This window comes from Tachypleus tridentatus, chromosome 12 (assembly GCF_004210375.1).
Source record: "Tachypleus tridentatus isolate NWPU-2018 chromosome 12, ASM421037v1, whole genome shotgun sequence".
NCBI lineage: Eukaryota > Metazoa > Arthropoda > Merostomata > Xiphosura > Limulidae > Tachypleus > Tachypleus tridentatus.
In genome coordinates this window covers 106,399,212-106,417,469 of record NC_134836.1, presented here as the reverse complement: position 1 = coordinate 106,417,469, position 18,258 = coordinate 106,399,212, and the positions used below count along the sequence as shown (strand labels likewise).

Here is an 18,258-nt window from a genome sequence, read left to right as displayed (position 1 = left end):
TTGACTACTTGGTCTACATGAGGAATATCCATAAACGTATTGGCTGTGAAAAGTTTGGTGTATCATAATTATCAATAAATCAATGATTATATAAGTATTTTTTTGCTATCTAAATCTCTGCAAAAGAAAACAAATCAAGCAATCTTAATCACACTTGTTACAAAGTTAATTGAGATATTAAAAATGATATAGTAAAAGGATTTTTAACTCATGCTTATTACTTTGGGCACTGGAGATTTAATAATATCAAAGCTAAACAAAATATTTTGCTTGGATTTAAATTAGTACTTCCATTTATAACATTGCGCAGTAGAAATTGAGCTGTTTCTAAGTTTAACTGGTTTCTTCCTTTTTACATAAGGGTTCAAACAAACTTAACTTTTTTCCATGAAATAATAAGTTGTTGAGAATTGAGAATATTTATGAATGATACCTGAATTGAACGAGAAGAGTAGAATATATTAATTAATAACGTTCTGTTTCACCTACTTAAAATCTTAAGTTTAGCTCCTGATAAGAATAATACAGAAAGAAGATAACAAAAATAATTTTTAATCTGTAGAATTTTTTTATTATGATATCAAATTGCTAAAATAATATTTTTGAGATTCTCTTTTACTTTCTCAAAGTACATTTGAAATCAGCTTTATCTAATGATTAAAACTCAATCTTAGAATACAAACAAGTTCATTAGATTGCAAATGAACAATATTCTGGTTATTAATAACAAAAAGCTCTTTCATGGTTCTCATTTTTGCAGTTTTTCTGTCAAAACAAAGATAATGACCTCTTCAGAAATAAAAGGGTAATAATCTGCAATCGATGTTTCATTCTCACCTCAACAACAGTGTAGCAGTTTCTCCTACCAATTAAACCCACCTTGCTGCATTTGTTCACTTAAATACTTAGACCATTATCAAATGATTATTTCTTCCATGTATGAGAAACTTTAGGTCTTTTTTGTATCAGAAACTCGAACATTCTTTACTCCTCCACTTTATCCAACACTTGAGGTTATTTGTTACCTTTTATACGAATCCACTTGAGAATTGATGTCTTTTAAACTAAATGTTTCATCCAAGTTGTATTCCACAACTTATATAACTGTAAGGGTCCACACTAGTGTTTTAATAGAAGGTACACAAGTGTAACTTTTCTCCCCAATATATATTTTGTCAAGTATTTTTAATGTACAGTTCCTTACAAATTGTTTCCCACAAGTTTGAATAAGGTTTCTCCTTTGTATGCATTTTGCAATATTCTTTTAAGGTACAACTTCTTACAAAGTGTTTACTGCACTCCGTACAACTGCTGGGCTTAACCCTACCTTGTCTTCTTAGACATTGTTGTATTTGACCCTTTGATCCAAAGTGTTTTCCACAAAAAACACAACTGCAAGATTTCTCCCCCTATATATTTTTTATGCAATTTTAAGTCATTCTTTTTACAACTGTTTTTCATACAAAGAACAAATGTAAAGTTTCTCCTCACTGTATAAGTTTCAGTATAATGTTTGTCCCAAATTGTTCGAGACAAACTCCACAACTGTATGGTTTCTCCAGAGTGTGTTTTTTGATGCATTAAGCTACTGTTTAATGAAACATTTTCCACACACACTACAACTGTAAGGTTTCTCATCAGTGTATATTATTTAATATTGTTTTAATTTACTACTTTTCACAAAAACAATGAACAACTGTAAGGTTTTTCCCCAGCGTGTCTTCTTTGATGTTCTTTCAAGGCACTACTTCGTACATAGTGTTTTCCACATAATGTACAACTGTACGGTTTCTCACCACTGTGTATTCTTTGGTGTTTCTTTAAAGCATCTTTTGTTCTGAAATGTTTTTCACACACTGTACAACTGTAAGGTTTTTCCCCAGCGTGTTTTCTTTGATGTTCTTTCAAGGCACTACTTCTTACATAGTATTTTCCACATAATGTACAACTGTAAGGTTTCTCACCAGTGTGTATTCTTTGGTGTTTCTTTAAAGCATCTTTTGTTCTGAAATGTTTTTCACACACTGTACAACTGTAAGGTTTCTCTCCAGTGTGTATTTTTTGATGTTCTTGTAAAGTACTACTTCTTATAAAGTCTTTTCCACACACTGTACAACTGTAAGGTCTCTCTCCAGTGTGTGTCCTTTGATGTACTTTTAATTCAAAGTTTGTTCCAAAGTCATTTCCACAAACAACACAAATATACATTTTCTCCCCAGTGTGTGTTCTTAAATGTCGTTGTAATTCACCCTTTGATACAAAATTTTTCACACACACTGTACAACTGTAAGGTTTCTCCCCGGTGTGTATTCTTTGATGCTGTTTTAAGTTATTACTTTGTACAAACTGTTTTCCACACACTGTACAACTGTAAGGTTTCTCTCCAGTGTGTATCCTTTGATGTAATTTTAAGTAATTCTTTCGACTAAAATGTTTTTCACATACTGAACAACTGTAAGGTTTCTCTCCAGTGTGTATTATTTGATGCTGTTTTAATTTACTACTTTGTACAAAATGTTTTCCACACACTGTACAACTGTAAGGTTTCTCCCAGTGTGTATTCTTTGATGCTTTTTTAAGTTACTACTTACCATAAAATGTTTTCCACACACTGAACAACTGTAAGGTTTCTCACCAGTATGTATTCTTTCATGTATTTTTAAGACACTCTTTGTTCCAAATGGTTTATCACAAACTGCACAACTATGTGGTTTCTCCCCTGTGTGTATTCTTTGATGCGATTTTAAATTGCTGCGTGACACAAACTGTTTTCTACAAACTCCACAACTGTAAGGCTTCTCCCCAGTGTGTTTTCTTTCATGTTTTAAGGAACTATTTCTCTCAAAGTGTTTATCATAAACTGCACGCTGATATGGTTTTTCTCCAGACTGTACTGTCTTTTCTTGTGTTAGGTTATCAAATGTTCTCAATTCTTTTAGGTTATTTTCATTTAAAGTTGTTTCTCCACATATTTCACTGTTAGGTTGTAAGGAATTTATAACTTCTGTACAATGATCTTCTGGTTTTATACCATGATAATCAGGACTGGTCTTCGTATCTAAAACAGATATAAATTATGCCACATCATTGTTGATACTACTTTTGATGAACTTTAAATATATTTATTTTTCTAATATGATCAATATGTATACCAATACTTTTGTCAACGAACTGGAATAAAATTAAAAACAAACTGCAGGTAACATTCCACTGTCACCAGATATTTAGTATATACACTGTAGAAGTGTGACAGTACAGTGTAAAAACAACCAATGATCTGTTTAACCAGTATCTTTCTCAATTTCATTTTAGAGATATTTTATATTCTAAGTGGTTAATTATCATTAAATCTTCTCATGATTTGTTTACTTTCACACTTTATTTAAAATGGGGACTTCAAACACTAGTCAGTTAGAAAGTTTTCTGTTCCATTCTACACAAATAAAAAATGATCTCAGTTTTCAAACAAACATAACCTTAAAATTGTTTTCAACTGTTTTGTTGTCATTTTATCACTTCAAAAGATATCATACAAAAATCTCAACCAGAAGAATACATAGATATATACACTTCAAATCAATCCAGTCATATATGGTTCAATAACTTTGAAAAATTACCAAGAATTTAACTACTACCTTTAAGCCTGTGCCGATAGTCTTAAATGTTTGTACTTACCAGATGTATTTTCTAACATAGGTTCAAGTTCTTCTTGAAATTCAGTTTTTCTTTTTACATTCATATTATTATAATTTGAATTACCCATATGAACATCATTGCTGTCACTGAACTTTGAAATAACATCACCTTCTAACAGGCTACCAAGCTGCACAGCTTTCTCTCGGATAAACATGTTCTGAAATTAAACAGCATATTCAAAAAAATTAATAAAACTAATGGCTAGTGTTATCATTACACATAGTCTCCATGTTTACTAGTTGAAAACATGATAATTATACCATAATAAAACTCTTGCTTATATGATATTGGAAAAAACATTTATTACACAATGTTAAACCCCCAACTTCATGAAATTTTTTATCCTGTAACAGAGAACTTCTTGATTCTTAGGGTGTAGATATGACATCATGACTACATCACACACTGATATAATGCAGTTGCACCACCTGTATAAATATAATAATACTGTCTGTTATATGTCCATGTAAATACTTTGCAGGGTGTGGATGGATTTTCACCAAGATTGGTATAGAAGTTCATTAGATTGATGGGTAAATACACACAAATTTTCAATTTTTACCACTACTTTGCATCTGTTGATAGATCACCAAATTTGGCAAGAAATTTTGGTTTGTTGGGTCCATGAGGAGATACATGAAAATTTACAATTTTATATTTTGTGTTTTGCTGTTTTTATGGGCATTTATTTTTAATTGTATATAAAGGAAACAGCTTTTCATTTCTTAAGATAACCTTTCATTAATTATAAATCTAAATAGCTTTAGTCTAGGGTATGGGTACTCCAGCTATTATAAGTAAAGCTAATGCTTCAACTTTGTTTGTATGTAAACATTACTAAAAATATTGTATTACATGTTACAGCTTTTACAGTAAATAAGGTTTGTTTTTTTTAAAACAGGTATGACATTTGATTACTAGGGCAATCATTCTCAAGTACACAAGTTTTAATGATAAAGAATATTTTAATATTTAAATTAACATTCAAGAATATGACAAGATATATTATTACACTTGGTTCTGGTTGCCATTTTTTTTTAATGTAAGATATTTAAATGGTTAAGTCAGTTATATATATGGTATCAAAGCAGGCTTGCAGAAAAATACTAACCTATACAGTAAGCACAAAAAAAATGAAACTGATTCAACACTTTCTGTACTTACCTGCTCCATGTGGATTTTGAGTAAATATTCCTGTGAGGTAAGGTTAACACTTCACCAAGATCTGATGACATCAAGTATAAAGAATTGATTGTTTAGTTTAAATGTTAATTGACTAACTGGTTTGGGTTTTTCATTATTTTTCTCCTATTTTTGATGTATTCATGCTTTTTGTTTTCTAGTACACGAACAGCAGTATCTTGAAATGCATCAATAACATACTGAACGTACAACATTAGTATGGAATTAAAGTCAACAGGGCAAGGTCAATATACCTGAGAAGACCAGATAGAAGTTAAAGCTGGAGACATGTAAACCAGAGTGGTGTAAGTGGAAATGTGTTTGATGCAATTCAGACACCAGTCTATGAAATTACTGGTCGTTACTGAAAAGGAAAAAAAGATTCTGACATGCCTGATTTGATGGGAGGCTATGTTAAAAGAATTCCTTCAGAGTTAATCAAATCTCAGCAACACAGCAACAGACATAAAAGAGAAATAATAGAATTACATAATGAGGAAAGATATGGGAGAAAAAACACAACTGATTGCATTGTTAATATCTTTGGGGGAAAAAATGAGCACTCAAGAAAAAAATTAATCTGGTCCTATAATATATGAAACAAAAAGCTGCAAATGCATATGTATCTAATGACAATGATCAGAAGCAAAAGGGAGAAAACAGCAGAAAGAAATGAAATGTCTGATGAGGTATGTCCGAGACTTGCGTATTTTTGTGATAAACAGCAGAAACTAAGAATGTGGTGGCTACAGCAAATGAAGTTGTAAACAGATGGATGTAACAAAAATGCAACAAGAACAAAGGAATTTTATTCTAAATAAATAAAGTCAGTTGAACAAACTAACTAGAAAGTCAAAAAGCATTGGAAATAAGCAACTGTAACCATGGGTAGTTTTAAGGAAACAATAAGCCTTTTATCACATGCTAATGCTCAAGAATATAGCAGTATGATGATTATATCATAAGCCTGTGCAACAGATGTAGAAACATGTAAAGATGGGAGTTTGTTTAAGACTACTGATAAGTCCATTAAAATTCATGACAGTTGTGCAATAGATAACTAAGTGGTGTAGAGAAGTAACATTCTGAAATTATGTTTGCTTCATACATTGTTCTTGGCAATAGAATTTTTTTTTTTAAATAAATGGTGATTTGAAAAATAAACCTTATTTTTGAATAGGAAGTATAAATTAAATAAATTTTTTATGCTAACCATTCTCCACCTCAACTTTCAGTGGTCCAAAAATAATCAGTGAAGATTTTATTTTAAAAACAGTAAACATTCACACAAATAGTAATATTGCTTAATAGATCCATTAATGGATTACACATGATTAACTGATCAGCACACATATCATAAAATTAGCAAAAAAACCAAAAAACTATTAATTTTTCTCTCTCTGTCTGTCATTATATATTTTTTCTTTTTTAATGTAATGGTTTATAGTGAAAAGGTGTAAACTATCACACAATTGTCACTGCCTTTAAAATGTGCAGTAATCCAACAATGACCTATAAATGTAATCTATTCTGATCAAACACTTTAGGTGTGAAAACAGGTGCAGCTAAAAAAAGACTGAGCATGCAACTTATATGAAAGAAACCAAAATTAGCAACACTTTAGTACTGATAATCTTACAACACACTCATTCAGTAGTTAGCTAGGCCACAATGGATTGATATAAGATGTGGGATTATGGCTGCTTAACAAAAATGGCCAAAGATGAAGTGTAAGATATTGGCATTACCGAAGAAAATACAAAATTGGAAACCATGGTTCAGCTAGTTAATCTAGTGCTACCAACAGAAGGCAACAAAGCTGTGGAATTAAAAATTGCAACAATTCTGAGTAACAGATGAATTGGTGAGTAGGCATATAGATGCAATCCAGTTCAGTCCTACCTGAATACATCTATTCCCAATGCCCAAGGGTGAGGTACAAGACATCAAAATGACAGTAGATGAGTGTTCCAATGAGTGGCAAACTCATCAATCATCAGTGTCCTGAAACAAAAGCAAATCCAATGGAAAAAACTCAATGAACATCCACTTTGTGGGAAAATCTGTCTGGGTCAACCACCAAATTTATCACCCTCAGAACATAGCAAGCTAATAAGTTAATATAATGGAAGCAGGCTCAATATAGAAGATACAAGGTTAAAAAATAAAGAGACCTAGAATGAGTGTCCCCCTTGATAGTAAATGTAAGACATCACTGTCAAATTGGTGGTGTGAAGCATAATGACTTTACCCCTCAATAATTCCAGAACTTGAGACATCACCCTTTGAACAACAAGAAGTTCTAAAACACTAAAGTTCTCATTATTGGTAAATCAAGTGGATCACTGTTCATGGTCCACTGGGTTCACAGAGACCACTTAATGGTTCATATGTGCACTCTTCCCAAATGAATGAGGAATTCATGTGATGCTCATATCTCCAAAAGAGAAAGAACCATTTGCATTGTGGAATAAAAAAGGCATGAGTGAGAGCCAAATTCTTGTAACTTGAGCCCAACTAAGATATGTGTTGAAAAAGATGCTCATACAGACAAAAGGTGGTTGTGGAGTGAGAAAAGACTTCTTTGCTCTGATAAGAAATCATTCCTTGGTTGCTTTGGAGAGTATAGTCTGGGCGTGATGTTTCACCAATTAACATGATGGTGTAAGCAATAGGTATTTGTCCATGTCATGGTGTGTGCAAAGGCCCAGTGAAGGGCAGGGCCTTGAACTGCAACACACAAACTGCAGGCACAAAAAAAAAAAAGAAGAGAGAGATAGATAGTGGCAAGACAACTCAGCTACTAGAAAATGCATACAGACTTTGGAAATACTGAAGATAGCCATCCACATTCCTACCAAAAATTGCCAATGTAGAATGAAGAGTGATTTTACTGTAAGCATTCAAGATCTAAGAAATGATCTACACAAAAGATCAAATGACTGAATGCTAATATATCTCCTGCCTTCTTGGTACAACATCCTGAAAGAACTAGTGGGAAGTGAAACTTTTGTGCATGTAAAGGGTACTACAAATTGTGTGAAGCCATTTTGTGTCAGGAGAGAAGTTATTGTATCAGAATTACTCTTTTTTATGTTTCTAGTACGACTTCTCATTGTAACATGAAACTACACGTTTATCCTCAATAGATTTAAATTTATAACACTATACCTCTTTGCATACCTAATGTTATTGTTTTATTGCTTTTAAACTATATCTAAACTAAAATTCCCACCACTAAATTTGTAAATCACTGTATACAAGCAATTTCCCTGACATCCATTTTACTTTCACATACTTCATGTAGAGCAGAATGAAGTTGGTATTTATACTATTCCTTTCCACAATGTATTAGTTATCACATGTAGCAACTACAGATGTATCTGCAACTGAGACTGCTGAAAAGTATTGATAAATCATCACTCTGATACACTATATAGATTAAGGAATGCAGGATGGAATATTATAGCCTTACAATAGAGCCTTGTGGTAGAGCTATAGTTATCAGAGAATCACCAGTGGTGGAATGAAACACTATGGTGGATGTCCAGATCAGATTTAAAATAATATACTAAACTGCTGTAAATATTAAACACAGAATAAGAGAATCTTTATAATCAAATGAGAAATCCCAAAACTAAGTTCTATTTTGCACAGCTGACAAAGTTTCCATAAGTAATTAGTAGAATGTTTACAATACATCCTGTGTGAACATCATAAATGAAACAACAGAGAATTAGCAAATATTACTGTTGCAAGACAAAGTGTAATGAGTTTATTTGTGACAATGCAGCAAACTTGTAAGGAATTCTTCATATTTTAGCTATAAACATGTCATTACTAATCAGCTTAAAAAAACAAAAAGTCTAGAAAGACTCAATTGCAGCTACATATTCTATCCAGTAACACAACCACAAAAGTTTCAATCTACAAATTACCTCTGTTTTCACTGTTGATCCATAGTTATCTTCTTTCTCCTCTTTTATCATATCAAATTTCAAAACTGTTTGTAGAGATCTTTCTTCCACATAATCAGCTTTTCCTGTAAGTAAAAATATAAACAATGTAGATTCTCCACAACAAGACACAATGTAATTTATGCACCACATACCATAATCAAAATCAATACAGTGTATTTAGTTGAGCAAGTCTCTTCTATAGCTTTGTCCTTAATATACTAATGCATAAAGAAAATTAACTTTCAGCATACGGCAGGTTCTGAAAATATACCTGTACCGACATGCACATTTTTAGTTGTATAATCCAAAACAGTAGCTGAACATTCCAATGACCAAAGTATTTTACTGTATCTAATATCAAAATGTTTCCTGTGGAAAACAAAAGAAATAAAGGTAAAGAGTACTTCTGGAGTTGAAATGCACACCAACCAAAACTGATAAGTCTAGCAGAAACACATCAAGAATAAATAAAAAGAAAAGAATAAAAAAGTAAAAGAATGCCAAAATTAAGCACTATGTTGTACCCCTTCATGATTGCTACTATAAGACAATCATTGAAGAAAAGATGTCATGTCTTTAATGTCTTGAAATGTAATGCTAAGGTGGAAAACCAACCAATAACCTTGACCTCCCCTCCAGGGGTATCACTTGCTCATGAAATACCAGCACAGATAGTATAGCATCTACAAGAATTTCAGAAATACATGTTTACCTCATATATGGTTTGTTTTGAATTTCACATAAAGCTACTCAAGGACTATTTATGCTAGCCATCCCTAATTTAGCAGTGTAAGACTAGAGGGAAGACAGCTAGTCATCACCATCCACTGCCATCTCTTGGGCTACTCTTTTACCAATGAACAGTGGGACTGACTGTCACATTATAATGCCACCACAACTGAAAGGGTGAGCATGTTTGGTGTGATGGAGATTTGAACCCACGACCATGAGATTACGAGCCGAGTGCCTTAACCACCTGGCCATGCTAGGCCTCTCATATATGAATGAAGCTACATAATAAACATAGTATCATTACACACTAATGAATAATTTTTCAATTGTAAAACTGTGACAGAGTAAACCACCCTAATATTGATAATTGACAAAGTACATACAGAAGGGGTTTGTTGGTTGTAAGAAGACCATGCAAATCACAGCGACAGACAAGGTTGTTATAAAGTATTTGTTGTACTTGTTGTCATAAGAAGTTATCTTTACTACAGTGTAAGTGATTTTGGTAGAGTAGGTGAGACAGCATGTTGACAAGTTGAATGTTGCTACCACTATAGGAGTAATTCTCAGATTGTCTATAGCATCAATTCAGGTATTCACTCTTTTTGTAACTTTTAAAATTTTCAAACAATTTCTAAGTTGTAGTTATTAACTGCATTAATATTGATATTATACTTGCATATATAATTCTGTGTACTATAAATGTTACCACACTAACCTCATCCAAATTGTTTAAAAACTACAGAACTTGCTATTTTTAATGTTAAACTAAACTGATTCTCCTGGTTTCAATGACACTATATTCTTAGAAAAGTGATTGAAGAACAAAAAAGTTTGAAGCATCCATTTCAGAATCTCATACCAATTGTAGACAAGACTACTATTCTACTCAAGATTTAGGAAGAGACACTGATAAACTGTGAATTTGACAAAACTAGACTGCTGCAGAAGAGACTGTGACAAATAACAACAATGCAGACCTCTATGTCATCTCTTCTTTACTAAAACTTATTTTTTGAAAAGAAAAAAATCACAACTGAAACATCTGATTGTTAAGCATAGAGCTGCATAATGGGTCATTTGTGTTGTGCCCAGATTTGTAAGACTGAATTATTCTTTATACTTCAAATTTATTCATCTTTGGTCAGGCCTTGAAAATCCCAGAAGTCATATCACCATGGCAACTAACAATTTCATTGGGGCATATAATAAATAAATATAGACCCTAGTTTCTGGTACAAAGAACAGCAAAAGATGTTAGATAACTTTTCTATCTCTACTATATTAGACTTGGCTCCTAAATTATCAGGTTGTCTCCTAGATATGAAAATATTTGTTGAGGCCTTGTCTTTTTTTTTTTTAATGGTGTAGAGCAATTTTTATGATCTGAATCTCTCAGTTTCAATTCAAACTGCTCCAAAACTAGCCCAACTTGTCTTTGTTATTGCAAAGCCACTAAGATTATCTCCACTTTCACTATTTTTGACTCAGCTAAATTTACCAACAGAGTTTCCAAGATGTTTACATATTTTATCAGAGTGATGACTGCTTTGAATACAAACTGTTTTTGATATCAATATTAAAAATAAGTTTTTAAGCTCAAAACTGTGAAAATGCATGTGCATAATCTCCTAAACCTCCTAAGTAAAATCAAACCTTTTTCTTATGGAAAACTTAATACTTCATTCATCCTTTATTTTCTTCAACAAACTTTACATTCATTAGGTCAACTTGACCAATGTTGTAACCACCGTAAAAAATATAAAATTAAACTCAATTCCCTTTCTGTTATGGCTGCAAATTGTAACTGGATAGAAAAGTAGTGTGTGCTAAATAGTATGAGGTTTGTAACGATATACCTCTGTTTACACTTTTTATTACCATCTGAACAGTGTCTAACTAATAATCTTGCTACATTAGGTGTAAATCCAACAGTAAATGTCCAGCTCACATTACTTTATCAAATTACGTAACACGAGTTGCTTGTGAGAATATCCCATGAAGAATATTTTATTGCTATTGTCATCATTTTGTATTATCTTACCTAATCTAAGTTAACATTTTAATACTTTTATGTTAATAAATTTAAGAATAGACATGAAGCACAAAATATAGTAATGACATGGGTTACCTAGTTTTTGCTCATGACTCTCAATGAAACTTAAGCCTCCTTTCTATACAAATGACACTAGAACACTAAATTTTTATTCAACTAAATAATGCTCCTAAGTAAAAAAAAAAATGATTCATTGGGCAAATAATGTCCTATAAATATCATAATTTTTCTGGATTTTCACTACAGCATAAGACTGAAAATTCCTCTACATTTGTAGAGAAAGCATCATTATATGCCATTTGATAGATAATAAATTTCTATATACTGTATGGTATTTATTATAAATAATGTAGTGCAAAACATTGGAGAGAAATATTGACAATCTGTGAAAAAAGGATGTAGCAAATTCATCTAATTTTCAAGTTTGTTGCTCCATTGAGACCAAAATCTGTACTTTTCCTCAGTAATTTACCTATAACAATGAGTAGTTTACAGTATATTCTGTACTTCTTGGGGTGGTAATGATAATGATAAAATTAATGAAGAGGAAAACCTCTAATGGAGATAGAGGATGTTTAAAATATTTCCTTATAAAATTCAGATCTTACATAATATTAAAATTTGATTTGATAATTATGTTTTGATGTTAAGTTTATTCACAAATAAAATTATTTAATTCCAATGTGAATGTAACTGAAATGATGTGACATACAATTTGACTTTCCATGTCATGAGAGTTTACACAAAATTGATTTCTTGTAAACAAAATGCTTGTAGTAGGCTAAACATGTTGGCAACATGAAAATCTTTCAATTGCCATAAAAGAAAGCAATGTAATAATAATTGTCTAAATAAATCTTTTGAAGTTTACATAAAACTATATGAACCAGACACAGTTTCTTGTTAGTTTATATAAGTTACCTGAACTATTCTACTTGTGTTTAAATAAGATTCAAGTTTCTTATCTGTTACTGATTATTACTTCATGCACCAATAGGTTTCCATTGTCAGATTGTGAATAAGGTCTCACTTGAAGGAAGATAAGATTCTAAGACACCTAACGTATCACTTGGAAACTTGTTTAATGTGATGCATTGCATCAAGGAGATACAGAATTTTAAATCATGTGATATTAAAAGAGTAACAAAAATTGTCATTCAGGAATAATTCTCTACCTTCAAATATCAATAGACAGAAAAATAAATCTTTTAACACTGATAAAAACTCATGTAAGCTCTTTACAAACAATACATAGTAGGTTAATCCCTTAAATCTTTACTTCACACTCATGAGTGATGGAGTGAAATAAGATTAGAAAAGTGTCATCAGATTTGGGTTTATGAAAATAACCATGAGTATTAATCTTAATTTTATTAATATGCATCCATGGAACAGGAAATAAAATCATCAATTAAAACAAAATACCAATGATAAATGAAAAAGTTAGGCACAGAGCTAAATTTGAACAAGTAAAATTCACACAATTTATGTTTGGAAGAACATGAAATATTTAAGTTATATACACACATACACATACTTACTACTTGATATTTTTAAAATTTCATCTTCATTTTTCTCCAATTTGATATCCAACAGGCCATCAGGTTTCTCATCATAACATGATTCAACCTTTATATTTACTACTTTCATGATTATACAGAATCTTTACATTTGTATTCTTGTCAAAATTTGGTGTTATACTATAGAGAAATAAATTATGAATTAAATGTTGCATCCTTTAAAACAGTTCCAAAGTTTTCAATATTTATGAATCTCAAAATTCAAACTATGTTGCTAATTTTCATAAATAATAAGCATAGCTTTTCTCACATATTTTTATAAAAATGGTAACAAAATTAATCTCTATTACCAGTTATAATATAGAACATAAGATGTAACTAAATGGTCAGAACTAACAAGAATCAGATGAATAAAAGCACAATGAAGCTCAGCAACCATAGACTCAGATCATTAGTTGTTCTCTCTAATATTAAGTGTTAATAATTAAAGTATATTTACATTATTACAATTGGCAAAAATGAAAAATTTCACTAGTTCTAACTAAATAATAAACTGTTTGAAATTTTTTTCCATGTGAGCAAAGACTACATTCCATGTCTGTTTCATGACTTTAATAAATAAATATTTGTTCGTAGGTGTGTATCCCACCCACAGATCAAAATAAAGTTGTATATTGTTTGTAATAATATTTACAACATACATATGCTGTAGTACTGTTATTTTAATTTTTCCAAATTTTATATTTAATAGTATTACATTTATTGGAATAAATACATGTCATTGAATCAATATGCCAAATTCTTTACTGAACAGTCTTCTTTGAAATTAGTGTTGATAACTTGGTTAGAGTAGTTTAAAAGTAATTTTTAAGAATTACACAATTTATCCTGTCTACATCTCATCTCCTTGGAAGTAATGTGCATACTTATGACACAAGAAAGACAATTATCTAAATTATGTGCATATAAATTCCAACTGGGTAGTTTTAAAACATCCATTTATGGGATAAAAATTAACATACTTGTCCAAAGTCTTCAAGTATAATAACATTCAAAATATGCCTAATTAAATAATTTGACTTATGATATTACCTCATGTGGTTTGAGAATAAATCAAATTAATACAAATATAGTGGCACTCTTGATGCTTTAATGTTAGGTTTTAATTCTTCAATTCTTAGTGTTTCCAGATTTTTTTTCAGTATAGTCAGAAATGTTTACAGTCTAAGCTTTCTATTTTATACACAATATTATTGTAATGTATTTTTTCCTTTTACATATTTTTTCTAGAGAACTTCCATGTCACTTCCTACTTCACTTCCAACTTTATATTTGTGATTTGACACACAAATAGTTGTTTCAAGCCTATATAGTATTTGTAAATTAAGGGGATACCTTAAAAATAACGGTTTTTACATGTAAAGTATTGGAAACCTTTATGACAAAAAAAATAATTATTGAATGTAAAGCGAATCAAACATAAACTATGTCGCTAAATAATAGCTTTACTTGTATCAAATTACTTTTTATGTTACATAATTGAATATAGAAACGAAAACTACAATGTGTTAAAAGTAAACACAAGTTCAAATCTGTAAGCGATTCGATTACCTACTTCATCTAAAAAATTCTAGAAACCTAAGCCCCTTGCAACATGATCTCTGGTGAGTCATTGTATATTACTTCTCCTTTTTTAGGTCTATGCAAGATAAATTTTTATTATTGTTAAAAGTTCAATATACAAATTAGATGAAATATTAATACATGATTGTTACTAAAGCAAAAACTGTGCAGTTGATAGCCTAATAACATGTTGAAACACGTTGCAAAATGGTGATCTACGTTACCTTCCATTGATTTTCTTGTGAACCATCTACGAACTTCCGCGATGTCGAGAAATCCCACTTGTAAAGAAAAATATATATGTAAAAACGACTCGTTTGGGTTGAGAAATTTTTTTTTTACGTAGAGGAGCGAACCTGACGAGGGTTTGAGACCTTGTAATAAATTACGCAATGAAGGATAAAGTACCAAAAATAAAAATCCCATGCTTCAAACAAACTTTATTTACATCTTAACCACCAATCTGTTACACGTTAATACATAGTCTTTGTTTTAACATTTCATTCGATGAAAAAAAAAGAATGAATAAAAAATCAATAAGGTCAGGAAATAAAACTAAAACTAGTGTTGGTGTCAATAAATTCTTTATGATCTTTACAGCTAAACAGGATCATAGCAAATCTACTAGACATGTTAAATATTAGAGTTAAATGATATTGGCGTAAATACGTGTACCAGATGAAGTTCATACAAATTCTATGAGTTTATACTATAAATTATAATTATAATGTAGAATTATACCTTATGTATATGTTATATTACTTGTAATATAAGTAACCGCGGCTCAATGTAAAGACATTCTAGTGGATGATGACGTAAACAAGAATGAACGAGATGTTAAAAACGTTATTACAAAGGTGTAAGTTGTATCAGGGTTTATTAGGAATATAGTTTTGATGACACTCCACACATTTTATGAATTGCTAGTAATCTGTATTTATTTCGTAATACTTCTAGGAAGGTGACTGGTCTAATGCTGTTAAACTTTTTAATGTAATTTGTCTCGTTTTCAAAACATGTAAAACATTAATACCTTTCAAAGGATTATATCAAGACCTACAAAACTGTGATAAAAGCTCATTTTGTGTTGTATGTTCTATAATTTTGTAGTATATGTGATAAATCTTTTTTAACATATGAAATACAGTTGAGTAGCTGTCTCATTAATATTGTAGTTTATTGTAAATATTAGATGTGCGAAACTTTTTTCTTCAGCATAGTTGATATGTGTAAAATTTCATGTTTTATCGTCCTCTGGACAAATTTTTATTTGAAAAATATGATGTTCATTTATCAGAATATTTATCGCTCAATATAATAATATCCAAGTGTTATAATTAAATAGAATAAATCACCGTATAAGAAAAATAAGGAGCATTACCCAAAAAGACACCATCTAATAAGGATTATAGGGCGTTTCTTCATTTAGAAACTATAAAACACATCATAGTTAAAATCCATAAATGAATTGGTTATACAGTCATTCCAAATTTCGTAAATTAGATATTAGACATCTCACTACAACTTTTCCATTGCTTACAACGGATCAACATTACATTAATTCAATACAGTAGATAATTAGTATAATTATTTACTCAGAAATTATATTTACATATATTTTTACATTTTTAAAGCGTTTGTTCTTTCATTTATATACCACAAATTTCAAACAATTTTATTATACATTATTTTTTAATCTCCCTCACTAAAATCATGAAGTCATTTCTCTTTCATGATCATAAAATAGGAGATGGTTTGTTTATCATCAGTTTTTGACTTTCAAGTTTTAATAGTAGTTTTAAGATATATACTTTTCTGACATAGTACTGAAAACTATAGACAACCAAGAAAGGTATTATGTTTGCTGATTCCTAGATGAATGGTTGTTTTTTTTGGTTTTTTTTGGAATTTCGCACAAAGCTACTCGAGGGCTAACTGTGCTAGCCGTCCCTAATTTTGCGGTGTAAGACTAGAGGGAAGGCAGCTAGTCATCACCACCCACCGCCAACTCTTAGGCTACTCTTTTACCAACGAATAGTGGGATTGACCGTAACATTATACACCCCCACGGCTGGGAGGGCGAGCATGTTTAGCGCGACGCGGGGTCGAACCCGCGACTCTCGGATTACGAGTCGAACGCCTTACGCGCTTGGCCATGCCAGGCCTAGATAAATGGAATCGTATATTTTGTGTTTGTTTATGTCAGTAATATCCTTTCTAGTTTGTTTACCGATCGATTTGGTTACACTGTGTAACAAACATTTTGTTCCTGGATAGTATGTGTTATTTCTTAATTGCTTATGTTGTAAAAGTACAGAAAGTGGCCATTATTTCCTTCAAACTTTGCTTTTGTGACCTGGATAATGAAATCTAAAATTAACCTATATTCTATGTAAAAACGGGCAAATTTGCACATTTTTATTTACATAAAGTCTGATTAAAACAACATATGAATTAATATTTACATGCATTTATACTAAAGTTATACAAAAATGTTTAGAAATGAGTAGTTTTTCGAGATATGCGACTGTAATGTAAATCACTTTCATATATCAGCACCCAAATAGTCTCCCATCATGTTTTCATTATACGCTGCTAGGTCACAAAAGCAAAGTTTAAAGAGAAAAATAGATCTTTTCCATTTACTTTAGGCATAAGCAATTGGGAAATAAAACTTTCTGTCCAGGAACAAAAAAAAAAGTAAAACTTTTGTTACATAGTGTTATTATAATACTAATACGACATCAGATAAGGTTCTTGTTTTATCAAAGTCAAGAGGAAATAACCTCGAGACCTAAATTTCTGGACCACGAGTGTGTGCAGCAGGGTATTTTTTAATTATCCACGTACATGAGCGAGAGCATGTTTTTGTGAGGCAAGCTATCGGAAAAACTACATAGAAAAGAAATGTTTCCTTATATTACAAAAAGAAATGACATAAAAACAGGCAGACATATTCGCAGTATGCATTGGAGTGTTATTACTTATGTATGCGTGCGCATTTTTTTAATAAGATAAGTTAGCGAAAATCCCACACAGAAAGAAAAGAAAATGTGACCACTATAGCTACGAGAGCAACAAGACTAGAACCTGAAATTTTGCAACCATACTAAGTGGACTCTCAAGGTGCATACCAAGATATTATTACATATCTACGTGCGTGCGTATCTTTTAATGCGAAAAATTACATATAAATGTGTCCACCATGGATGGTAGTTTTTCTTTTACTATTATGGGATCTTATAGGGTAGTTTAATTGTTATGAGACGTCAGTGTTTTCTTTAACTATTGTGGAATCTTTAGTGTTTTTAAAATCTATTATGGGATGATATAGATTTGTTTAAATTATTATAAGAAGTTATAGTGTTTAACTATTGTGGAATCTTTAGTGTTATTAAAATCTATTGTGGGATGATATAGATTTGTTTAAATTATTATCAGACATTATAGTGTTTAACTATTATGCAATGTTATAGGGGTTTTAACCCTT

At 31.0% G+C, this 18,258-nt stretch overlaps 1 pseudogene across 1 annotated transcript in view; it reads right to left on the bottom strand.

Annotated features, from left to right (window-relative positions):
• Window positions 1-548: 548 nt before the first annotated feature.
• LOC143234263 (uncharacterized) overlaps window positions 549-18,258 on the bottom strand; it is a 29,819-nt pseudogene continuing 12,109 nt past the window's right edge. The window contains exons 5-8 of the transcript XR_013018569.1: window positions 14,993-15,049; window positions 8,817-8,920; window positions 3,676-3,853; window positions 549-3,058 (exon numbers count right to left, since the gene is read on the bottom strand). The product of XR_013018569.1 is annotated as an uncharacterized LOC143234263 (transcript). The remainder of the gene's footprint in view (window positions 3,059-3,675; window positions 3,854-8,816; window positions 8,921-14,992; window positions 15,050-18,258) is intronic.